The sequence below is a fragment of the Felis catus genome, chromosome A1, assembly GCF_018350175.1.
Source record: "Felis catus isolate Fca126 chromosome A1, F.catus_Fca126_mat1.0, whole genome shotgun sequence".
Classification (NCBI taxonomy): Eukaryota; Metazoa; Chordata; class Mammalia; order Carnivora; family Felidae; genus Felis; species Felis catus.
This window is the reverse complement of record NC_058368.1, coordinates 60986773-61010851: the sequence shown is the minus strand read 5'-3', so window position 1 is coordinate 61010851 and position 24079 is coordinate 60986773. Positions and strand designations below refer to the sequence as shown.

At 35.0% G+C, this 24079-nt stretch overlaps 1 long non-coding RNA gene across 5 annotated transcripts in view; it reads right to left on the bottom strand.

Annotated features, from left to right (window-relative positions):
* LOC123384639 overlaps positions 1–24079 on the bottom strand; it is a 491342-nt gene that overhangs the window by 316991 nt on the left and 150272 nt on the right. For 4 of the 5 annotated variants that reach the window (XR_006596050.1, XR_006596057.1, XR_006596068.1 and 1 more), the window contains exon 2: positions 15160–15336. This is a non-coding gene — a long non-coding RNA (uncharacterized LOC123384639). Of the gene's footprint in view, positions 1–13848; positions 14177–15159; positions 15337–24079 lie in introns of those variants that run through there. The other variant, XR_006596061.1, reaches the window with a different exon arrangement.

Here is a 24079-nt window from a genome sequence, read left to right as displayed (position 1 = left end):
CTAGAACTATGAAACCTACAGATAACACAATGACACTAAACCCATATCTTTCAATAATAACAGTGACTATAAATGGACTAAATGCTCCAAAAGACATAGGGTATCAGAATGGATAAAAAAAAAAAAAAAAAAAAAAAAAAAAAAAAAAAACAACAACAACAAGACCTACCTATTTGCTGTCTACAAGAGACCCATTTTAGACCTGAGAACACCTTTAGATTGAAACTGAGGGGATGTAGGAGTATCTATCATGCTACTAGAAATCAAAGGAAAGTTGGAGTAGCCATGCTTATATCAGACAAACTAGACTTTAAATTAAAGGCTGTAACAAGAGATGAAGAAGGGCATTATATAATAATTACAGGGTCTATCCATCAGGAAGAGCTAACAATTATAAATGTCTATCCACTGAATTCAGAAGCACCCAAATATATAAAAAAAACTAATCACAAACATAAACAATCTTATTGGTAAGAATGTGGTAATTGCAGGGGACTTTCATACTCTATTTACAACAATGGAGAGATCATCTAGACAGAAAATCAGTAAAGAAACAACAGCCCTGAATGATACACTGGACCAGATGGACTTGACAAATATATTTAGAACTCTACATCCTAAAGCAGCAGAGTATACTTTCTTCTCAAGGGCACAGGAAACATTCTCCAAGATAGATCACATACTGGGTCATAAAACAGCCCCCAATAAATATAAAAGAATTGAGATCATACCATGCACATTTTTTTCAATATATGAAGTTTATTGTCAAATTGGTTTCCATACAACACCCAGTGCTCATCCCAAAAGGTGCCCTCCTCAATACCCATCACCCACCCTCCCCTCCCTCCCACCCCCCATCAACCCTCAGTTTGTTCTCAGTTTTTAACAGTCTCTTATGCTTTGGCTCTCTCCCACTCTAACCTCTTTTTTTTTCTTCCTCTCCTCCATGGGTTTCTGTTAAGTTTCTCAGGGTCCACATAAGAGTGAAACCATATGGTATCTGTCTTTCTCTGTATGGCTTATTTCATTTAGCATCACACTCTCCAGTTCCATCCACGTTGCTACAAAGGGCCATATTTCGTTCTCTCGCATTGCCATGTAGTAGTCCATTGTGTATATAAACCACAATTTATCCATTCATCAGTTGATGGACATTTAGGCTCTTTCCACAATTTGGCTATTGTTGAGAGTGCTGCTATAAACATTGGGGTACAAGTGCCCCTATGCATCAGTACTCCTGTATCCCTTGGGTAAATTCCTAGCAGTGCTATTGCTGGGTCATAGGGTAGGTCTATTTTTAATTTTCTGAGGAACCTCCACACTGCTTTCCAGAGTGGCTGCACCAATTCCCACCAACAGTGCAAGAGGGTTCCCATTTCTCCACATCCTCACCAGCATCTGTAGTCTCCTGATCTGTTCATTTTGGCCACTCTGACTGGCGCCATGCACACTTTCAAATTACAATGCTGTGAAACTTGAAATCAACCACAGGAAAAAGTCTGGAAAACCTCCAAAACCATGGAGGTTAAAGAACATCCTACTAAAGAATGAATGGGTCAACCAGGCAATTAGAGAATTAAAAAAATATATGGAAACAAACGAAAATGAAAACACAACATCCAAACCCTTTGGGATGCAGCAAAGGCAGTCCTGCCAGGAAAATACATTGCAATCCAGGCCTATCTCAAAACAAGAAAAATCCCAAATATAAAGTCTAACAGCACACCTAAAGGAAATAGAGTCAGAACAGCAAAGACACCCAAGCCCACCAGAAGAAGAGAAATAGTAAAGATCAGACCAGAAATAAACAATATTGAATCCAAAAACAACAACAACAAAAAAAACCCCAGTAGAACAGATCAATGAAACTAAGAGTTGGTTTTTTGAAAAAATATACAATATTGATGAACCTCTAGTCAGGCTTCTCAGAAACAAAAGGGAGAGAACCAAAATAGATAAAATCACAAATGAAAATGGATTACAACCAATCCCTCAGAAATACAATTATCAGGGAATACTATGAGAAATTATAATAGAAAATTTGACCAGACCTATAACTAGTGAATAAGTTGAATCAGTTAACAAAAATCTCCCAACAAATAAGAATCCTGGACCAGATGACTTCCCAGAGGAATTCCACCAGACATTTAAAGCAGAGTTAATACCTATCCTTCTCAAGCTGTTCCAAAATACATAAATGGAATGAAAACTTCCAGACTCATTCTATGAAGCCAGCATTACCTTGATTCCCAAACCAGACAGAGACCCCCCCCAAAAAAAAGAGAACTACAGACCAATATCCCTGATTAACACAGATGCACAAATTCTCAACAAGGAGATACTAGCAAATCGAATTTAACAGCATATAAAAAGAATTATTCACCATGATCAAGTGGGATTCATTCCTGAGCTACAGGGCTGGTTCAATATTCTCAAAATCAATGTGATACATCACATTAATAAAAGAAATCATAAGAACCATATGATCCTGTCAATAGATGCAGAAAATGCACTTGAAAAAATTCAGCATCCTTTCTTAATAAAAACCCTCAAAGTTGGGAAAGAAGGAACACACCCAAATATAAAAAAAAGTCATACATGAAAAGCCCAAAGCTAATATCATCCTCAGTGGGGAAAAACTGAGAGCTTTCCCCAAGATCAGGAACACGACAGGGATGTCCACTCTCACCACTGTTGTTTAACATAGTGTTGGAAGTCCTAGCATCATCAGACAACAAAATGACATAAAAGGCATCAAAATTGTCAAAGAAGTCAAACTTTCACTTTTTGTGGACAACATGATACTCTGCATAGAAAACCCAACAGACTCCACCAAAAGTCTGTTATAACTGATAGGTGAATTCAGCAAAGCTGTAGAGTACACAATCAATGTACGGGAATCAGTTGCATTTTTATACACCAATAACAAAATAACAGAAAGAGAAATCAAGAAACTGATCCCACTTACACTTGCACCAAGAACCATAAAATACGTAGGAATAAACCCAAAGATGTAAAAGATCTGTATGCTGAAAACTATAGAAAACTTATGAAGGAAATTGAAGAAGACAAAAAGAATGGAAAAACATTCCATGATCATGGATCAGAAGAATAAATAGTGTTATGATGTCAATACTACCAAAGCAATCTACACGTTCAATGCAATCCCAATCAAAATTGCACCAGCATTCTTCTCAAAGCTAGAACAAACAATCCTAAAACTTGTATGGAACCACAAAAGACACCGAATAGCCAAAGTAATATTGAAAAAGAAAACCAAAGTGGGAGGCATCACAATCCCAGACTTTAGCCTCTACTACAAAGCTGTAATCATCAAGACAGCATGGTATTGGCACAAAAACAGACACATAGACCAATGGAATAGAACAGAGAACCCAGAACTGACCCACAAACGTATGGCCGACTAATCTTTGACAAAGCAGGACAGACTACCCAATAGAAAAGACAGTCTCTTCAGTAAATGGTGCTGGGAGAACTGGACAGCAACATGTAGAAGAATGAAACTACACCACTTTCTTACATCATACACAAAAATAAACTCAAAATGGATGAAAGACTTGAATGTGAGACAGGAAACCATCAAAACCCTGGAGGAGAAAGCAGGCAACAACCTCTCTGACCTCAGCCACAGCAATTTCTTACTTGACACATCTCCAAAGGCAAGGGAATTAAAAGCAAAAATGAACTATTGGGACGTCATCAAGGTAAAAAGCTTCTGCACTGCAAAGGAAACAACAAAACTAAAAGGCAACTGACAGAACTGGAGGAGATATTTGTAAATGACATACTAGATAAAGGATTAGTATCCAAAATCTATAAAGAACTCACCAAACTCACACCTGAAAAATAAATAATCCAGTGAAGAAATGGGCAGAAGACATGAATAGACACTCTTCCAAAGAAGACATCCAGATGGCCAACAGACACATGAAACGATGCTCAACATCACTTATCATCAGGGAAATACAAATCAAAACACAAGGAGATACCACCTTATGCTGGTCAGAGTGACTAAAATGAACAATTCAGGAGACTATACATGCTGGAGAGGATGTGGAGAAACTGGAACACTCTTGCACTGTTGGTGGGAATGCAAAGTGGTGTAGCCGCTCTGGAAAACAGTGTGGAGGTTCCTCAGAAAATTAAAAATAGATCTACCCTAGGACCCAGCAACAGCAGTGCTAGGAATTTACCCAAGGGATACAGGAGTGCTGATACATAGGGGCACATGTACCCCAATGTTTATAGCAGCACTTTCAACAATAGCCAAGTTATGGAAAGAGCATAAATGCTCATCAACTGATGAATGGATAAAGAAGATGTGGTTTATATATATAATGGAATACTAGTTTACAATGAGAAAGAATGAAATCATGCCATTTGTAGCAATGTGGATAGAACTGGAGGGTATTATGCAAAGTGAGATAAGCCAGTCAGAGAAAGACAGATACCATATATGTTCACTCATATGTAGAACTTGAGAAACTTAGAAGACCATGGGGGAGGAGAAGGGGAAAAAAAAGTTACAGAGAGGGATGGAGGCAAACCATAAGAGACTCTTAAATACAGAGAACAATCTGAGGGTTGATGGGCATTGGGGAGGGTACTTGTTGAGATGAGCACTGGGTGTTGTATGGAAGCCAATTTGACAATAAATTATATTCAACAAAAATTATGGCCATACAATATTAACATTGGGAAAACTTAACAGTCTATTAGAAAGTTTCACATATACCTGCCATTTATTCCAGATATTCAACTCCTAAGTATTTACCAAAAAATTTGAAATACACAAAGACATTCACACCAAATGTTCATGACAGCTTTATCAAAAAACAAAACAAAACAAAAAAACACCAAAGTTTAAAATAAGAATATTTATCCATAGGGGCACCTGGGTGGCTCAGCTGCTTAAGTGCTGGACTTCAGCTCAGGTCATGATCTCACAGTATGTGGGCTCAAGCCCCATGTTGGGCTCTGTGCTGATAGCTTGGAGCCTGTTTCAGAGTCTGTGTCTCCCTCTCTCCCTGCTCCTCCCCCATCCGCATTCTCTCTCTCAAAAATAAACATTAATTTTTTTTTAATATCTATCCATAGATAATTGAATAAAATATTGATATACTCAGTATGGATCAACCTCAAAATATTTATGCTGAATTAAAAAAAAGCCAGACCAAGTAGGGAACATGTATGATACCATGTGTACACACACACACACACACACTTATAGTTTACATGCAAAGTAATCTATCCTGATAGAAAATAGATCAGTGGTTATAGGAATTTGTGGATGATGAAAGTGTTTTGAATCTTATGTTGGTGATTTAATGGCTGTGTATACATGTCAAAACTCATCAAATTATATATTTTATATGTGTACAGATTTTATAATTATTCAACAGAGTCATTAAAATATAGATACAATCTAATGATTAGTAAAAGATGTCCATTTATCATACCTATATATATGCTGAGTATATATTAATTTTATATTGCTGTTTAACAAATTACCACAAATTTATTGCCTTAAAGCAATACAAATTTATATCTCAAAATCTGCATGTCAGAAGTCCAACAGAGAGTTAACTTGGTTCTGTGATGAAGGTATCAAAGTTAAAAATAATGAACTTGACCAAATTACTTCTCAGCTCCAGATTCTAGGGGGAAAAATAAACAACAAAAAAAACTTTATTCTTATTGTCGGCAGGACTCAGTAAGAGGAGTGTAAGCCTAACATCCCTGTTTCTTGCTGGCTGACAGCTAGGACCACTCTCAGCTCTTAGAGGCTAACATTCCCTTGCCATATGTCCCAATGCATCTCCAAACTCAAACAGTATAAAACGTTTCTTATACCTGAATTTCTCTGACCTTATATTTTTCTGACCACCCAGAGAAAACATTTTTTTAAACCTATCATTTGATGAGGTCACCCAGACAATTTTGCTAAAATCAACTATGCCATGTAACAACTGCTGGAACAGCTCATTAATTTCATAGCCTCCCAAATTATGCAGAGTGCACATAAGAGGTTGGAAAATCTTGGGGATATCTTAGACTTTAATATATGTATCTGATCATAGAGACATACCTACTCACACAGTTTCTGGGGGATGTAGACAGCAGGGTAGATAACAGTATTACATGAATAAATTGGCTGCATAATGAATGACGCAGAAAAAGCAACTCCAGTATCTCATTGAATTAACAATTTTGCCCCTTGTTCATGCAATGTGATCATCATACATCAGCTTTGTACTTATTCTGCTTCTACATAATGACTTCAAAGATCTAGAGCTGGATAATGTAAAGTACTGAGAATTCACACAGTACAGGGGAAGACAGATCTGTGTGTGGAAGAACAACACTAACAAATAATTTAATTTTGTGTGTTTCCCTTTTGCTCTCCTTGAAAAAGATGTATTTCAATATTATTTCCTATTCCTGATAGTTTCTCTATATAAAGTTTTTAAAAATTTATTTTTCTATTATTTTTTAATTGAGCTAAAGTTGAGGAAAAGAAAAATTTAATGAAGGGAATAGATGTATAACACAATGCTTTTGAAAGTAAAAGAAGTTTAGGTGGGAAATGAAATCTGGTAGATTGTTGGAACCAACTGCAACATCTCATCTAGAAACTTTCCTTTTGGTCCTAAATTATTGAAGATGCCTATGTTTCAACAAATTTATTTTCTTATTTTCCTGCACTCGAAAATTTTAAATTTCCTAAACTGAGCATTTCACGTAATAAACTATTCTGAAGTAAATAAACATGGAACAGAGGGAAGAAGATTATGAAGAAAAAAAATTTTAAAAAGATTAACATGTCCTTGTTCTAGGAACAATTGTGTTGCTTCTTGGCATTGGTAAAGTCTAACACTATAATCTACACTTCCAATGATGAATATTTTCTGATGTATGACAATTTACGTTACAATTTTCTTACTAATTTTAACCTCTTCTCAATAAATGTGTACATTTCAGTTGTTATGATGGAAATAGAATGTTATTGAAGGTCCTTTAAGGCATGTGTGCAAATGGTAAAAATGATCCCTTATTAGAGGGGATTTAGGATGATGGCGTACAAAGACCCTGAACTCACCTCCTCCCACAAACACAGCAAAGTTAAAGTTACATACAGAGTAATTTTCTTCTGAGAAGGACCTAATAACTGGAAGAACAGGAGCTCCATAACAAAACACAAAAGGGAGCACCTGGCTGGTTCAGGTGGTGGAATAGGTGAGTCTTGATTTTGGGGTTGTAATTTGTGCCCCATGGTGCAGAGATCCTTAAGAATAAAAGATAAAAGAGACACACTGAAAAGGGTAGAAGAGGCAAAGACATGGTCTCACAGAGGATTCTATTCCAGGATCAGTGACCCACAATGAGGAGGGATCCCCAAAACAGAACAAACCTTTCCCATGCTATCAACATGAAAAAGACAAGCCCTCAAAGTATCTGGTTTTGAAAATCAATAATGATTACAAAAAAAACCTAGGAGAATTCTAGAACTATAGGTATTAACAGTTTGTGTTTTTCAAAGACTGACATAAAAATCCACTAGCCCTAAGACCCAGCCCAAAAGTGACAATGAAAAATGCCTGAACCATAAGTGAGGGAGACCCACTTAAAGCAGCTGCTTAAGAGGTAGTTATCTGCAGGGACTTTAATTGGGACAGAAACACTGGCAGAGGCCATTTTTTTCAATTTCATCCTAACTTGCTGGTGATGAAGTTCATGGCACCATTTTTCCTGTGTCCTTCCTCTAGCCTACTAGCTCATGCTCAGAACACACAATGCCCTAACCAGCCTGGGTTAATGCCCTATGTCCAACTCAGAGCCATGATGGGCAAGTGCCCTTAGCTCCACCCTCTCTACACAGCAGCCAAGTGCTCCAAGCCCTGACTACAATGCAAAGAGATTGAGCCTCAAACACACTAGGCAAGCAAGTACCCCAAGCCCAGCCTTTGGCATGCAACAGCCTCAGCTCTAACGTATGGAATTCCCATAGAGTACCTAGCTCTGGTGGCTGGGAGAGATGGCACTTCTGGGTCACACAGAACAGCTTCTATTCAAGACCTACTTCAAGACTGAGAAAGGCAGGACTTACCTAATAAACACAGATATACAGAGACAGGCAAATAAAAAAACAATATGCTCCAAACCAAAGAATAAGGTAAATCCTCCCAAAGAGGACCTGAGTAAAACAGAGATAAGCAGCCTACTAGGTAAAGAATTCAACGAAGTGATACCAAAATATAAAAGTACCAAACAGAAGTTACAACTGAAGTGAAAAACGCATTACAGGGACTAAAAGAGCAGAATCAATGAAATAGAAGCATAAATCAGCTAGAATACAAAGCAAGAGAAAACACCTAGACAGAAAAAAGAAAAAGAAAAAAGAAAAAAATAAGGATACCTGAAGGAAGCCCTGAGACAAGATTGAGTGAAGTAACATTCAAAAGGAGAAAAGGACAGAACATTTATTTAAAGAAATAAGGGCTGAACACTTCCCCTTATTTGGGAAAGGAAACAGACAACCAGGTCCAGGAAACAGAGAGCATTCCAAAAAAGATGAAACACAAAGAGAAACACACAGACACACCTTATAATTAAAATAGAAGGATAAAAAGAGAATTTTATAAGCAGTAAGAGAAAAGCAAGATAATATGTAAAAGGAAAACCCCATAAATCAATAAATTTTCCAGTCAGAAAATTTACAAGCCAGAAGGGAATGACAAGACATATTTAAAATGCTGAAAGGAGAAAACTGCCAAGAAAGAATTCTTTACCAAGCAAGGTTATCATTCAGAACTGAAGGAGAGATTTCCAGGTAAGCAAAAGCTAAAAGACTTCATCACCACTAAACTGGCCTTCCAAGAAATGTTAAAAGGATTTCCCTAAGCTAAAAACACTAGGTACTAATCAATAAGAAAATGTGACAGAAAAAACCTCACCAGAAAAGGTAAACAAATAATAAAGGTAGTGGATGAACCACTTCTTAGTATGAAGGGTAAAGAACAAAAGAAGTGAAATTAAAAATACAGTAATTAGCTAAGAAATTCTAAATTAAAAAGATGTAAAATGCATCATCAAAAATATAACATGTGGGAGGAGGGAAGGTAGAAATATAAGGCTTTGGAATATGTCCAAAATTAAGTTACTCTCAAGTTAAAAATGAGTATTATACACATAGGCTGTTATATGGACCAGGTATTATAATAACTAGAAAGAAAAAACTTAAAACAAATGCACAAAAGAAAGGAATCTATAAAGAAATAAATAAAAGAGAAAGAAAGGAATAGACAATCTAACAAAAACAGCCAGAAAGTATTTAACAAATGACAATAAGTACTTACCTATCACTTTAAACATAAATGGACTAGATTCTTCAGTCAAAAGACAGAGCAGCTAAATAGATTTAAACAAAAAACAAAACACCAGGATCTTACTATATGCTGCCTACAACAGACTCACTTCAAGCCTAAATATACTCACAGACTGAAGGTGAAGGGATGTAAAAATATACTATAACAGAAAAAAAATTAAAAATTTAAAAATTTAAAAAAAAATTAAAGAAAGCTGGGGTAGCAAATACTTGTATCAGACAAAATACAATTTAAAACAAAGACTGTAATGAAAGACAATTACATAATGAAAGGGCATAATTCAACATGAGGAACATTATAAATATCTATGCATCCAACATAGGAGTACCTTAATATATAAAACAAATAGTAACAAAAATAACGGGAGAAGCAGAAAGCACAAGAATAGTAAGGGTCTTTAATACTCTACTTACATCAATGGATAGATCACCCTGACAAAAAGCCAATAGTAAAATATTAGCCTTAAACCACACATTAGACTAGATGTACTTAATAGATATACACAGAGCATTCCACCCCAAAATAGCAGAATGAATGTTCTTTTCAAGTGCATCTGGAACACTCCCCAGGATTGTTTGGCCACAAAACAAGTGTCAATAAATTGAAGAAGCCTGAAATCATACCAAGCATCTTTTGCAAACATAACAATATGAAACTAAAAATCAGTTACAAGAAATAAAAGAAAACTGGAAAAAACACAAACATGTGGAGGCTAAACAGCATGCTATTAAACACCTAATGGGTGATCTAAAACATCAAAGAGAAAATAAAAACTACCCTTCAGACAAATGAAAATGGAAACAATGTTCCACAACCTTTGGGATGTAGCAAAAGCAGTTCTAAAAGGGAGGTTCATAGTGATACAGATCTATCTCAAGAAACAAAAATTTCAAACCATCTAAATAAATTTACACCAGAAGAAACTAGAAAGACGGCAAAGTTAGAAGGAAATAATAAAGATCAGAGAGGAAATAAAGATTAAATAAATAAGCTTAATGAAACTGAGATAAAATCAACCTTTAGTCAGACTCATTAAAAAAAAAAAGCTAAAATAAAATCGGAAATGAAAGCACAGAAATACTGATGCCATAGAAGTACAAAGAACTGTAAGAGAACCTACAATTACATACCAAAAAATAGAAAGAAATGGATAAAGTACTAAAAAACTTACAATCTTCCATGACTAAATCATGAAGAAATAGAAAATTTAAACAGACCGATTCCTAGTAAGGTAATCGAAATAATCAAAACTCTCCCAACAAACAGAAGTCCAGATCCAGAAAGCTTCACAGGTGAATCCTACCAACCATGCAAATAAGAGTGAATATGTAACCTCAAACTGTCACAAAAAAAATTGAAGAGGAAAGAACACTTCAAAATTCCTTTTATGAGTCCAGCATTACCCTGACACCAAAAACAGACAGATACTACTAAAAAAAAATTACAAGCCAATACCTCTAATGAACATAGATGCAAAATTCCTCAACAAAATATTAGCAGTCCAATTCCAACAACACAGGATCATACACCATGACCAACTGGGATTCATTTCAGAGATGGTAGCATGGTTTACTATTTGTGAATTAATTAGCTTGATATATCACATTAACAAAATGAAGGATAAAAATCATACGGTCATCTCAATAGATGAAGAAAAAATGTTTGACAAATTTCAATAATCACTTATAATATCTCAACAAAGTGGGTATAGAGGAAATGTATCTCCACATAATAAAGGCCATATATGACAATTATAGAGCTAACAACGTATCAATGGTGAAAAGTTGATAGCTTTATGTAATATCAGAAGCAAGACAAGGATGCCTACAATCCCTAAGTTTATTCAAATTAGTATTGGAAGTCTAGCAACAGCAATTAAGAAAAAAAAAAGCATCCAAATTGGAAAGTAAAACTGTTGATATTTGGGGATGACATTAAACTATATATAAAAACCCTAAAGTCTCCAGTAAATAACTGAGAATTCAGTAAAGGTGCAGGATACAATATAATACACACAAATCTATTGTATTACTATACACTAATAACTATCAGAAAGAGAAACCAAGAAAACAATCCCATTTATAGTTGCATAAGAATAAAATACCTAGGAAAAATTTATACAATGAAGCAACAGAACTGTACTCTGAAAAGTATAAGACATTACTGAAAGAAACTGAGGAGGGCACAAATAAATGGAAAGATATACCATGTAATTGACTGGAAAAATACTGTTCAAATGTTCACTCTAACAAAGCAATCTACAAATTCAATAAAATCCCTATCAATATATCAATGGCATTTTTCACACAACTAGAGAAATAGTAAAATTCGTGTTGAACCATGAAAGAACCCAAACAGCCAAATAAATAAAAAAAAAAATGAAAAAATAAACAAAAGCACTAAGTTGAAGGCAGCACACTCTGATTTCAAACTACCATACAAAACTATAGTAATCAAAACAGTATGGTACTGGCAAAAAACGAACACATCTATCAATGGAACAGAATAGCTCAAAAATAAACCCATGTTTATATGAGCAATTCAGCTAAATAAAGGAAGCAAAAACAAAATGGGGGAAAGACCATCTCTTCAATAAATGATGCTAAAATAACTGGACAGATACATGCAAAAGAATTAAACACAAGCGATAAGCACTTTTACATTATTCTCAGCAGTTATTTTTATTCTTTTGGCTATGTCTCCTCAGGTAAGGGCAATAAAAACAAAAATAAACAAATGGGACTGCACAAAACTAAAAGGCTTTGCACAGCAAAGGAAATCAATAAAATGAACAGGCAACCTGTTCATGGGAGAAGATACATGCAAAAGATATATCAGATGAGTTGGTATCCAAAACATATAAATAATTAAAAAACCTCAACAAAAAATCCAATTAAAAAATACATACAATGGAATATTACTCGTGTAAATATTACTCGTGTAAAAACGAATGAAATCTTACAATTTGCAATGATATGGAGCTAGAGTTTTATGCTAAAGAAAATAAGAGAAAGACAAATATCATATGATTTCATTCTTATGTGCAATTGAAAGACTAAATCAGCATAGGGAAAAAAAGACCAACCAAGAAATAGATTCTTAACTCTAGAGAACTGATGGTTAGCAGAGGGGAAGAGTGTGGGGGGATGCGTTAAATAGGTGATGGGGATTAAGGAGCACACTTGTGATGAGCACCGGGTGTTTTATGAAACTGCTGAATCACTAAATTGGACACCTGAAACTAATATTACACTGTGTTAACTAAGTGGAATTTAAATAATAATTTAAAATAACAGGCAGAAGATCTGAAGAAACATATTTCCAAAGACATACAACTGGCCAACTAGCACATGAAGAGATGCTTCATATTGATAATCATCAGGGAATGCAAATCAAAACCACTATGAGATCCCACCTCACATCAGTCAGAATGGCTACTACCAAAAAGAAGTGTTGGCAAGTATGTGGAAGAAAAAACAAAAAACAGGAATCTTTATGCATTGTTGGCATGAATGTAAACTGGTGCAACCACTATGTAAAAAACTGTATCATCCAACAATTCCATTTCTGGTATCTGAAAAAAAAAATAAACCACCCTCATGGCAGAATTATTTCTAATAGGCAAAATATGGAAACTTAAGTGTTCATTGATACAGAATATGTGGTGTATACACACACACAATGGACTACTACTCAACCATAAAACAGAATGAGCTCTTGCTTTTTGTGACAAAATGGATGGACCTAGAGGATATTATACTTATGAAATAAATCAAAGACAAATACTGTATGATTTCACTTATATGTGGAATCTAAAATGGCAAATCTGAAGACTCAGATACAGAGAACTGGTGGTTACCAGAGGGGAAAATGGTGGGACAGGAAGAAGAGGTGATTGGGGATTAATAGCCACAAAATTCCAGTTATAAGACACAGGGTTTATAATGTACAGAACAGAAAACATGGTCAATATTGTAATAACTTTGTTTAATAACAAATGGTAACAAGACCTATCCTGGTGAGCATTGAGTAACAAATAAAAATATGTAATCACTATGTTGTATACCTGAAACTAATATAGTGTATGTCAATTATAATTCAACAGAAAACCTGTCAACTATTTTTTTCTACATGAACTCAAAAACCTTTCTTGTTGCCGATTCCCTTCCTGTTTTATTGTTACTAAAGTTTCAAGCCTTTACTCAAAGGTAGGATTCTGAGTCACTCAGATGAGTTTGTAACTTAACTATTTCATGTGTGTTCCACTAGTTGTTATTCTCACTTGTAATTGATATTATTGTTTACAACCACCTCTACTGGAAGAGAAAAAAAGCTTTCTCTACCTTCTAAGTCACAGATTTAGAGTATCCTAACGTTAGAAAATCATTTCACCCACCACAATACTAAAAAAATGGACTGTAAGAATGTATATTAATTGTTCTAAATTGGTCAAAAGCAATACAATTATTGTTTTCTAAAACATGTAGGTCAGTATATTCCCTTTTGTCATTGGAGAACGCAATTTCTTTTTGCCTAACCCAAGCACTTGCTACTTTGCTCAGGAAAGAAAAATTTTCTTTTTCACCCCTTCAAGGGTTTCAATCCCCTTGTATTTTCTCCAGGCTATACAAGCTCCACATACATGGCCTTTGGCAATCCACTGGCACTATCAGTCGCACCTTTCAAATCATATCAATTTCAAGGGCTTTCATTCCACACCACTGTCAGATCATCACAGGCTTCTTGAACATTTACTTTTCTCCTAAAAACTTTCAAGAAAAGATAGAGAATTCACTCACACCATGATATATTCAGGGCTCTCCAAACATTGGAGAGTACTCTGTACCCAAAAAACAGTCTCCCTAGAGAAAATTCGCTCATGTTCCTCCTAAGAAAACCTTTTGAAATTGGACTTGGGGGGTGTTTCACCTGGTTATTTGTTATAAACCACATGAGAGCATTGTGTGTGTTTGTGGTTCTGGGTTCTTCGGGTATATACTCCTAAGTGGGATTTTGCATAGTTACTAAGTGATTCTGAATATTTTTATTGAAGTATATAATTTACCAGCTCTTTATATTCTAACCATGCAAATAGGGAAAAAACTAAAACAGAGCAACTATGTTTTAAAATCTGCACAAGTTAAAATAGGTTCCCCGAGATTGCACATCTCATTTTAAAGGTGTGTTTCTCTGATGCCTTTAGTTTCTGCTATGGAATTCAGTAAATAAAGATGTTGATCATTATCCATCTATGTTTAGCTTTGTTTATTTTAACATGCTAATATATTTCATTAAAGCTGCACCTGTTAGCATCATTGAATTTAAAGGTTTCATGTTTCCAGTACACTTTATATTTAGAACCATATCTGGTACACCAGCTCTGTCAAACATTTTCAATCCCATAATGATTCAAGCTAGATTTCAATAAATAGCAAAGAATATTCTTTGAAGCAACTCTGTTGTCATTACTGTTGTTGATCTCCTTAGTTTTTGAAAGCTTTCAATAAATTATTGGGATGGTTACTGGTTGTTTTTTTATGAGATAATGTGTGATGTAAAAACTAAAATATTTATAAAGCAATACCATGTTTCCTATAAGATTTTTAATACAAATATTGTATCTCCAACATGCTTTTTTTTTCTTAATCTATTAAAAGATTTTCTCTACCATGTCTAGCTAATTATTCTGCAGAGGATAAGTTGAGAGTTAAAAATTGTTGAAGGGAAGCAAATGAAAACCAAATAATTTTACCTCATTATGTACAAAGACCCCTACTCTGCCGAGTTCCCAGGGCTCCATATGAGTTTTCTACTTTCATAAGTGAAGTCTTCAGATAGTCAGCTTTCTTTCGTTAACTCTGCCTATTTTTTCCTTCAATTCTCTGTTCCTTCTGGACTACCATGTTTTGAAGCAGAGTTTTTAAAACGTCTGAAAAAAATAGAAATATACTTTATCGTTTAATGACTTATAATGCAATACTGAAGTGAAATGATAACATTTTCAATACTACAGACTGTTGAAATCACAAGGCTTTTTGCTTTAGAATACTGTTTCATAATGTGTGGATGTTGACTCCATTCACACAACCAAAAGAGAAGCTCAACAGGGTATGTACATATATTCATTCAACACATATTTATTGAGCTGTTGCTCTGAGATCCATCATCATGAAATATTTCTGATGATTCTGGGAAGAAGGTGATCACCAATACTCTTTCCTCTCCCTGGAACTTCCTTGCAACACAAAAACTATATATCTGAGCTCTTCAGAGCTGGATACACATAATTTGAATCCAATTTCTACACAAAAAGGAATACAAGATATCTCATCACATCTTTGAATATTTATGTCTTTATTCATTCAGTTCCTAGGATTCCACTGTCACCATTTCTATAGAAATATTCAGGGCTAGAAAAGAGCACTGAACAAACACACTCTGTGAACCCATCCTCATTTTGTTTTTAGCCCATAAAAATGAAAACATGCTAAAATATAATGTCATAGTACTGAAACATAAATATTTTAATTTTAAATAGAATACCCATACATTTTCAACTCCTAGAGACTCTACAGAAAGATCACACAATTTCCCTCTTTATCAAAAATACAGTATGGCCAAAATATTTGATGACAATGGAAATACAATACTAAGAAAATATATGCATTTAGTGTGTTTCCCCATGGTTTCTCCATGCATTTAGTGTATGTTTCCCCATGTTTCCCCATGGTTAGATTTACTACAGGTCTTACTCTCTATTTGAACCAATGTATAAAATTTAATCTGCTTTGGACCAAATTCTAGAGTATATTTCTGCCTCTTACACCCTTGCCACCTTCTTTCTGTATAGGCACCTTTACTGCAAACCCATAAATGATGCTTCAAATTGTACTTTTGACAGTGAAATTATCATTAAACACTCAAAAAAGGAGTTAGGAAGCTACATAGGTTCTTAAGAACTGATTCTTTTTATAAGTAAATTCTAATCACGTGTTTTTGGTTGTAATCAGACTTAAGTCATATAATATCCCATTACACAGTCTGTCCCAGACATTAATTTGAATATAGTAATACAGAAATATGGATACTCTCTGGATTGAAAAGAGTCCCAGGTTGCCATTAATACAAATTACAGGAACAGAATATAAACAAAACCACTCAAGCAACACCATTTAAAACAGGATATAGGGAATGCCTGGGCATCAGAATATTTGAAACAACTCTAGCATACAATTGATAAAACAGTTTTAAGACAATGTCAAAAAAATATACAATTGAGTTGTAAATATTTACATTAAAAATTGCTTCATCACTCTCTTGAACAAAGTTAGTGCCTTCATTTACTGCATAACTATTGACCATTTAATATGAAATGGACACAAGGCATGATATGAGTGACTACAACCTTGCTCTGCCATCTTGGAATTATGATCTATTTAGGACAAAAACAAATGAGTCATTTTCATAAATACAATATGTTATCTGATCAGTAAATCTCCAAACTTCTGTGGAAAATTTTTGAGAAACCCCCTAAAAACATTTTTTACCTGTTGGTTATAAAAGTATTTAAGTTTCCAGCAATTGCCATCAGTAAAACTTTTCAAAACTGATAGTCATTAGCTGGAAAATTAAAAGATTTCAAAATCCAGAAAATGTACTTGTGACAAGGGTTAAGACTGATACATTTGGGGAGGTTAAAACCTGTGTGTGGTTCTTAGAAAGTGAATAAGCACTTTAATAATCAACAGGCAAAGCTCAGAAATGTGGCATTAGAGAGAGGAGAAAAGTATACATAACCTCGATACTCATTAAATATCTTTCTGAGCTACTAAAAGCAACCTCAGAAAAATAGAGTATAAATTTGAAAATTCATAGAATATTAAATATTTTGCAAGGTCAATATATCTAAACCCTTTTAAATCTAATCTCATCAGGATATATAAAGATTCATGTTGTGTTTTATCATTTGTAATTTTATATGTGAATTAACTATGAAATCAGAAATGCAAGTTTTTTTTCCTGAGGAATGAAGAATTCAATGTTTCCCAAATTCCCTTTCCATTTCTCCACTTCTGTCTTGCATGATAGGTAGATAAATAAATAAATATGAAACACTCAGGGCAGAAGTTAATAGGGAAAGAATAAGGAAGTCTATACCACAGTCCTGATTTACCTAGGTTCCCAACAGTGGGACTGTGGTTATGATAAACAATGTTTCTACTTACTGGAGGTACAGGGAGAACTATGAAGAGGAGTAAGAATATTCCATGGCTTCAGGTTATCTTTGAAATGCATAGGCTAAAAGACAACTAAACAAAAAAAAAGTGTACTGTGGTGTCTGAAGTACCTGACTGGAAGACTAAGTGATCTGTAATAAAATGCAAGCTAGTAAGATTGTAATAGCCTGTGGTGTGACTTCAGGGGAGCATAAAGAAGCACAACCATAGGTCTCTCTCTTTTGAAGCTAAAAATAGATGACACTCCAGTTGGTAATTTGGAATCTCTTGTAACCTGTGAAGAAGGGGATGAGAGCCCAATAATCTGAAGAAACCAAATGGAAACCCATTCATTCTAACTGTAGCTGACTCCAGAAACACTGACTCCTTTTAGAAATGTTAAAGCAAAGGCTGAAGTGAAACTTCCCAAAAACATTGTAAATAGATTTTCACTTCTTCCTTGTAGGAATAGCTGAATGAGAAGAATTACAGGGTAATACGGTCATGCTCCAAGGAAAAAATCTTTCCTCCCATTTAGGGTTGTCTTTTTCCCCCCCTACAAATTGTCCGCAGCACCCTCTACACGTACACATATTAGGCAGTGACTGCACTCCATGAAGATGCTTACATTCACCTTTTCCCATTTTTCCGTGCCTGGGCCTCAGTGTACTTGTCTTCAAATAGTTAGTGGTGGCTCTTTTTAGCAAACATGGCCTTCAGGCTGTGGAAGCCCATGTCCTCATCATGCAGAGAGGAACAGGAAGTGTCTTGCAACTCTTGTCATCTCACCTTCTTTTCTACCACATGTACACTTTTTACACCAACACTGATGGGTGAGAGTCTCTGAAAGCCCCTGCTCCCACGTCCCAGTCCAGCAACTCCAGATTACAAGTTGAAAGTCTAAAGTTCCTCTGCAGATGAGGTCAAAAGCATCCACTCTGTGATTTTCCCCAAGATCAAAATCTCCTTTTCTGTCCTTTGTGTCCCTTTTCCCTCATACTCCTGGGAACACCTTAATAAATCACTTGCACAAAAAATGTCATCTAATGTTTGCTTCAAGGATACCTAATATAAAACATGTTTACTTACAACTCAACCTTTTCAAGATTCCTTGTAACTCCTATTTTCTCCTTTGCATATTCACCAACCAGTCTCTCTGAACTTTCATACAGACTGATAGTGCTCTCAAATATTTTAGAAGTGGATGGAAACAAATATATAGTTTTCTTTCCTGTGTGTTGGTGTATATTGACACCCCAAATACAGACTTTTCATAGGAAACAGGTCTTCCATGTTTCCTTTTCCTTTTGTGTGTGCACGCATGTGCGTGATGGTATATTGTTAAGCACTAAGAGGTTGATAAATACTTAGTAAATTAAGGAACTAAGTCCCTGTGGAAGAAGGAATAAAAAGTTGCTTATTCTGGCCAGGCACTATGCAAAGTGAGAAAGGTGGATTCTCTAAAATTCACATAACTTACATGACCATACAAACCATGAGTGGAATTTGTTAAAGCTATGCAGTGAATGAACTGGGATTCAAACACGAGGATATTCTGAGATTGAAATGCTCATTACCTCCAATAAAGATTATGCTAAAAAGACAATAAATTAGCTTATATATCCAAACATTTAATGAACACTTGTAGAATAACGACTTGGCACTGAACTAGGCATTTGGGTTGAAAACATATGACAGATTCTGCCCTCAAGGAAGTCACAGAACACTGATGATAAAATATTAATTATAAGAAAACATAATGAATACATGAATTGGAAATATGTGTCATATGTCATAGAACATACAAAAGTAACATTTCTCATTCCACCTGGGGGTGAGGGTATACTTTAAGAGCCTTTATCACAGCTATGATCATAATCACTGAGGCTATAATTATTTTTAGTTTTAATTCAAATCAGGTAGATGACTCAACATTCCTTATCCATTTATATAACTAACTTAGCTTTATTATTATGCAATACCACAGCAATATTGAAGGAAATAGTTTAAATTTTATAATTTTTTGTTACTAAATGAATTAACTAGAGGGCATAGTATATTGATAACTTTCTAGTTATTTAGAATTCAGAACAATTTTGAATTACTGAAAGATTCAACAAAATATGAAAATACAGAATTTTTTATTTTGCCTATTTGAAAGTATTATCCAACATTATAGTCATCTCTTCACTTACTTCAACATTTGTAATCACCATTTTTCAAAAACAACAAAGTAGTTTAGAAATATAAAAGAAAATGTATTAGTATTTTCTTAAAGGTGTCCACTATTATCTAATTCATACATGCAGGTGTGTTACTAATTTTAGTGAGTTACTTTACACTTATTTCAGTGATGTTTAAAATATGAATTTAAAAACAAGGTACAAGTAATACACAATGCAGCCCACAATTGTTACCATCCTTGAAGATATGTGAGAAGATGCATTTAATATTCTAGAGTAGTAATCAGTAAATCAAAGATGGAGAAAACCAAAAAAAAAAAAAAAAAAAAGAAAAGAAAGGATAAAAGGAAAAAGATTGCATTGCTAATGAAAATTTTTCCACGTTAAAGTTGATTCATTACCTTGTTCAAACAGATTTTGTAGTTGAATCCGTGATGAAAATTTGTAGTTGAAGTCGTGATCCATCAGTGCATTTTTATCGAGTGTATCATTGAAAGATTTTAGTAAATCAACATAAAAATGAAATCCACTGAAACTATATGCATGAACAAGCCAAGCTATTTTAACATTACCACCATTTTTTTGAGCATATAAGTAGAAAGAATACTGAATACAATATATGGGAGAACAGTATAATAGTATAACTTCCATTGGCATCTCACATTTTCTTCCACATGAAATACACATAAGGAATTTACATTTTCCTATATTCATTCTCCCCCATTCCTGCCCCCAAGTATATCATTTCTTCAGTTTCTAACTTCATGTGACTTTTTCCAACTAGTTAAATATATATATATATATATACATACATATATACACGTATATATACATATATATGTATATATATATAGTCATAGTGTAGCAGGTCTTGTGCTAAGTGTATCACATGCTTGATCTCAGTTTTCCTTTAGATTTTGAAATAATTGTATGTTTTCAGGAAGATACAAAAATAGTACAGGATTCCATGATCTTTTCATGCACCTTCCCTTAACACGGCATCTTATGGAACCGTAGCAAAATATCAAAACCAGGGGACTGGTATGAGGGCAACACAGTTAACTTGACTACATGCACACATTCGTGTGTCTGCCTGGGTGTGTATGTATTTTCAATTTTAGGCAATTTTGTCATTTATATATGTGTGTGTAATTAACCTCAATTAATATGGAGAATTCTTCCATTACTACAAAGGAACTCCCTCACACTACCCTTTATATTTACAACCGTCCTGTCCTTAACTGCTAACTATCATTAACAAGTTCTCCTTTTCCATAGTTTTGAGACTATTGTGTAAATGGAATAATAGTATATAATATCCTTAGATTTTTTTTCTCTAAGCCTAATACCCTTGAGACCCATCCATGTTGTAGCATATATCCATAGTTTTTTCACCTTTATTGCTCACTAATATGTCATTATATAAATGTACCAGAGTTTAACTACCCACCTAATGAAGACAGTTGGGTTGTATACAACTTTAGGCTTTTACTAGTAAAACTACTATAAGCTTATGTACGAGCTTTTGTTGTGGATCTTATTTTAAGCTTTCAAAAGTCCTGTGAAAATGAGTAATTATATTATTGCAACTATTATAGTAATTAGAAAGGATTAGAGCATAAACTCTAATCCATGCCTGGATTACTTCAAAAACCAAATTTGTCAACCACATAGTGATACTGATGTTGCCCACATCATTGGATTTCATGTTTCAGGACTCCCCAAAGCAACTAATGGATAGGATCTTAACCCTAAGAATGTGTTTAAGTACTCTGTATCAATTATTATTTATGAAATATTTATTTCATTCCAATGAGCACCACAAAGTACTGATGTGTATTGTGAGCATAATGATAGCTGTTCTAACTAGAGGGATCCTAGCCCTATAGATGTTCTATTCCTTCTCAGAGAAGTGAGCTTCATGCTAAATTAGTGGAAAAACATTTGTTTATTTATTTATTTATTTATTTATTTATGATTGGCTTGGTTATTTATTCATTGAAGAATGAACAGAGCATCTCATTTATGTTTATCCAGCTCTGCTGAAAGTTTGTGGAATATCATTAAATATTTCCAGACCTCTGAACAACTGGGCAATTTATATTTGATAACTTTACACCAATATTGTGATGTTAACAGGAGTTAAAAGATTTTGTAAATGGTAGAGAATGCAGTAGGCAGAATAACGGCCTCCCACAATATCCATATCCTAAATACCTAAAAATCTGTGAATATGACATGTGACAAAGAATTAAAATTGTGAATGGAAATAAGGTTGCCAGTAAACTGACAACCTCTTAAATACAGAAAACCTCTCTTAAATAGATGATCCTAGATTATCCTGGTGGGCCAAATATAATCAGAAGGGCATTTACTAATAAAAAGGCAAAAGAGTTGAAATTAGAAGAAAACATGTGACAATGGCACCAGAGACATGACAACGTGAGAAAGACCGCGTGACGTTGGTTTTAGAGGTATCCATTGGTCCAAGACCCAAAGAATGAAGGTGGCCTTTAGAAGCTAGAAAAATGCAAAGAAACAGACTCTCACTAGAGAGTCTGAAAGGAAAGCAGTCTTTTTTCCTTTTGAATGAAGCCAATAACTTGAATTATGACCAGTGACATTCGTTTCTGATTTCTGACCTCCAAAAATGTGAAATAAATCTGCCTTGTTTTAAGCTATTAAGTTTGTGGTTGTTTGTTACCAGCAATAAAAAAACTAATATACAGACCTAGTAAGACAGATGATTGATAGATGGAGTGATGGCTAATGTTATGTGTCAGCTTGGCTAAGCTATAGTTTCAAGATATTTGGTCAAACACTAGGCTATATGTTGCTGTGAAGGTAATTTTTAGAGGTGATTAAAAGTAAAATCAGTTGAGTAGAGCAGATTATCCTCCATAATGTAATTGGGCCTCAACTTAATCACTTGAAAGCCATAAGACAATAAGACTGAGGTCTGTGGAAAAGGAATTCTGCCTCCAGACTGTCTTAGAACTCATGACTGAAATATCAACTCATCTCCAAGTCTCCTAACCTGCCAGTCTGTCCAGATTTCAGGTTTCCAAACTCACCTTCCTGTGCACCAATTCCTTAACAACCTGTGTGTTTATACACGTATAAGTATGCATATGAGGACAGTATATGTATATCCTACTGCATTGGTTCCTGGTCCCTGGAGAACGGGGAGGAAGGGTCAGGAATGAGACAGAGAGAAAGGCATAAAGAATAATGAGAAAATACAGACAGAAAAAAGAAAAAACATGATTGTTCACAGTTGAATTAAAGACCTAGAGTTTTCTACAATAAGAAAGCTCTGATATTCTTCTAGCTCTTTATACAGATAGTTGACCTTTTCTTCCCTTCATAAAACTGTATTTGAGGTAATAACAATGTTAAAATTTGGATCAACTGCAGAAATTATGTAATATATAAACCTACATATGTACATCTCCAGAACTGCCTTTGGAACTCCAAATAAAATCGGTTTCAAATATTATTACAGGGGCGCCTGGGTGGCGCTGGGGCGCCTGGGTGGCGCAGTCGGTTAAGCGTCCGACTTCAGCCAGGTCACGATCTCGCGGTCCGTGAGTTCGAGCCCCGCGTCGGGCTCTGGGCTGATGGCTCAGAGCCCGGAGCCTGTTTCCGATTCTGTGTCTCCCTCTCTCTCTGCCCCTCCCCCGTTCATGCTCTGTCTCTCTCTGTCCCAAAAATAAATAAACGTTGAAAAAAAAAAAGAAGAAAAAAAATATTATTAGATGGAAACATAGTAGGAAACAAGACTGATCCAAGATCTTAGTGAGAAATTTTATTTTTTAAAATTTTTTTTTCAACGTTTATTTATTTTTGGGACAGAGAGAGACAGAGCATGAACGGGGGAGGGGCAGAGAGAGAGGGAGACACAGAATCGGAAACAGGCTCCGGGCTCTGAGCCATCAGCCCAGAGCCCGACGCGGGGCTCGAACTCACGGACCGCGAGATCGTGACCTGGCTGAAGTCGGACGCTTAACCGACTGCGCCACCCAGGCGCCCCCTTAGTGAGAAATTTTAATGCAAGGATTACTCATATAGATCCAGATAGAGTTATGTACCAAACAAGAGCACAGCAAAAGATTCAAATCTCAACCACCTCAGGAAGTCATTATTCTCATCTACAGAACTGAGGTAAAAGGGAAGGAAAATGCTAATAAGGGCTAATGAGAGTAATAAGGATTTATGAATCATTATGGACGTATTTATGAACACATTATGAATGTAGCTTCAAGGAAACTAC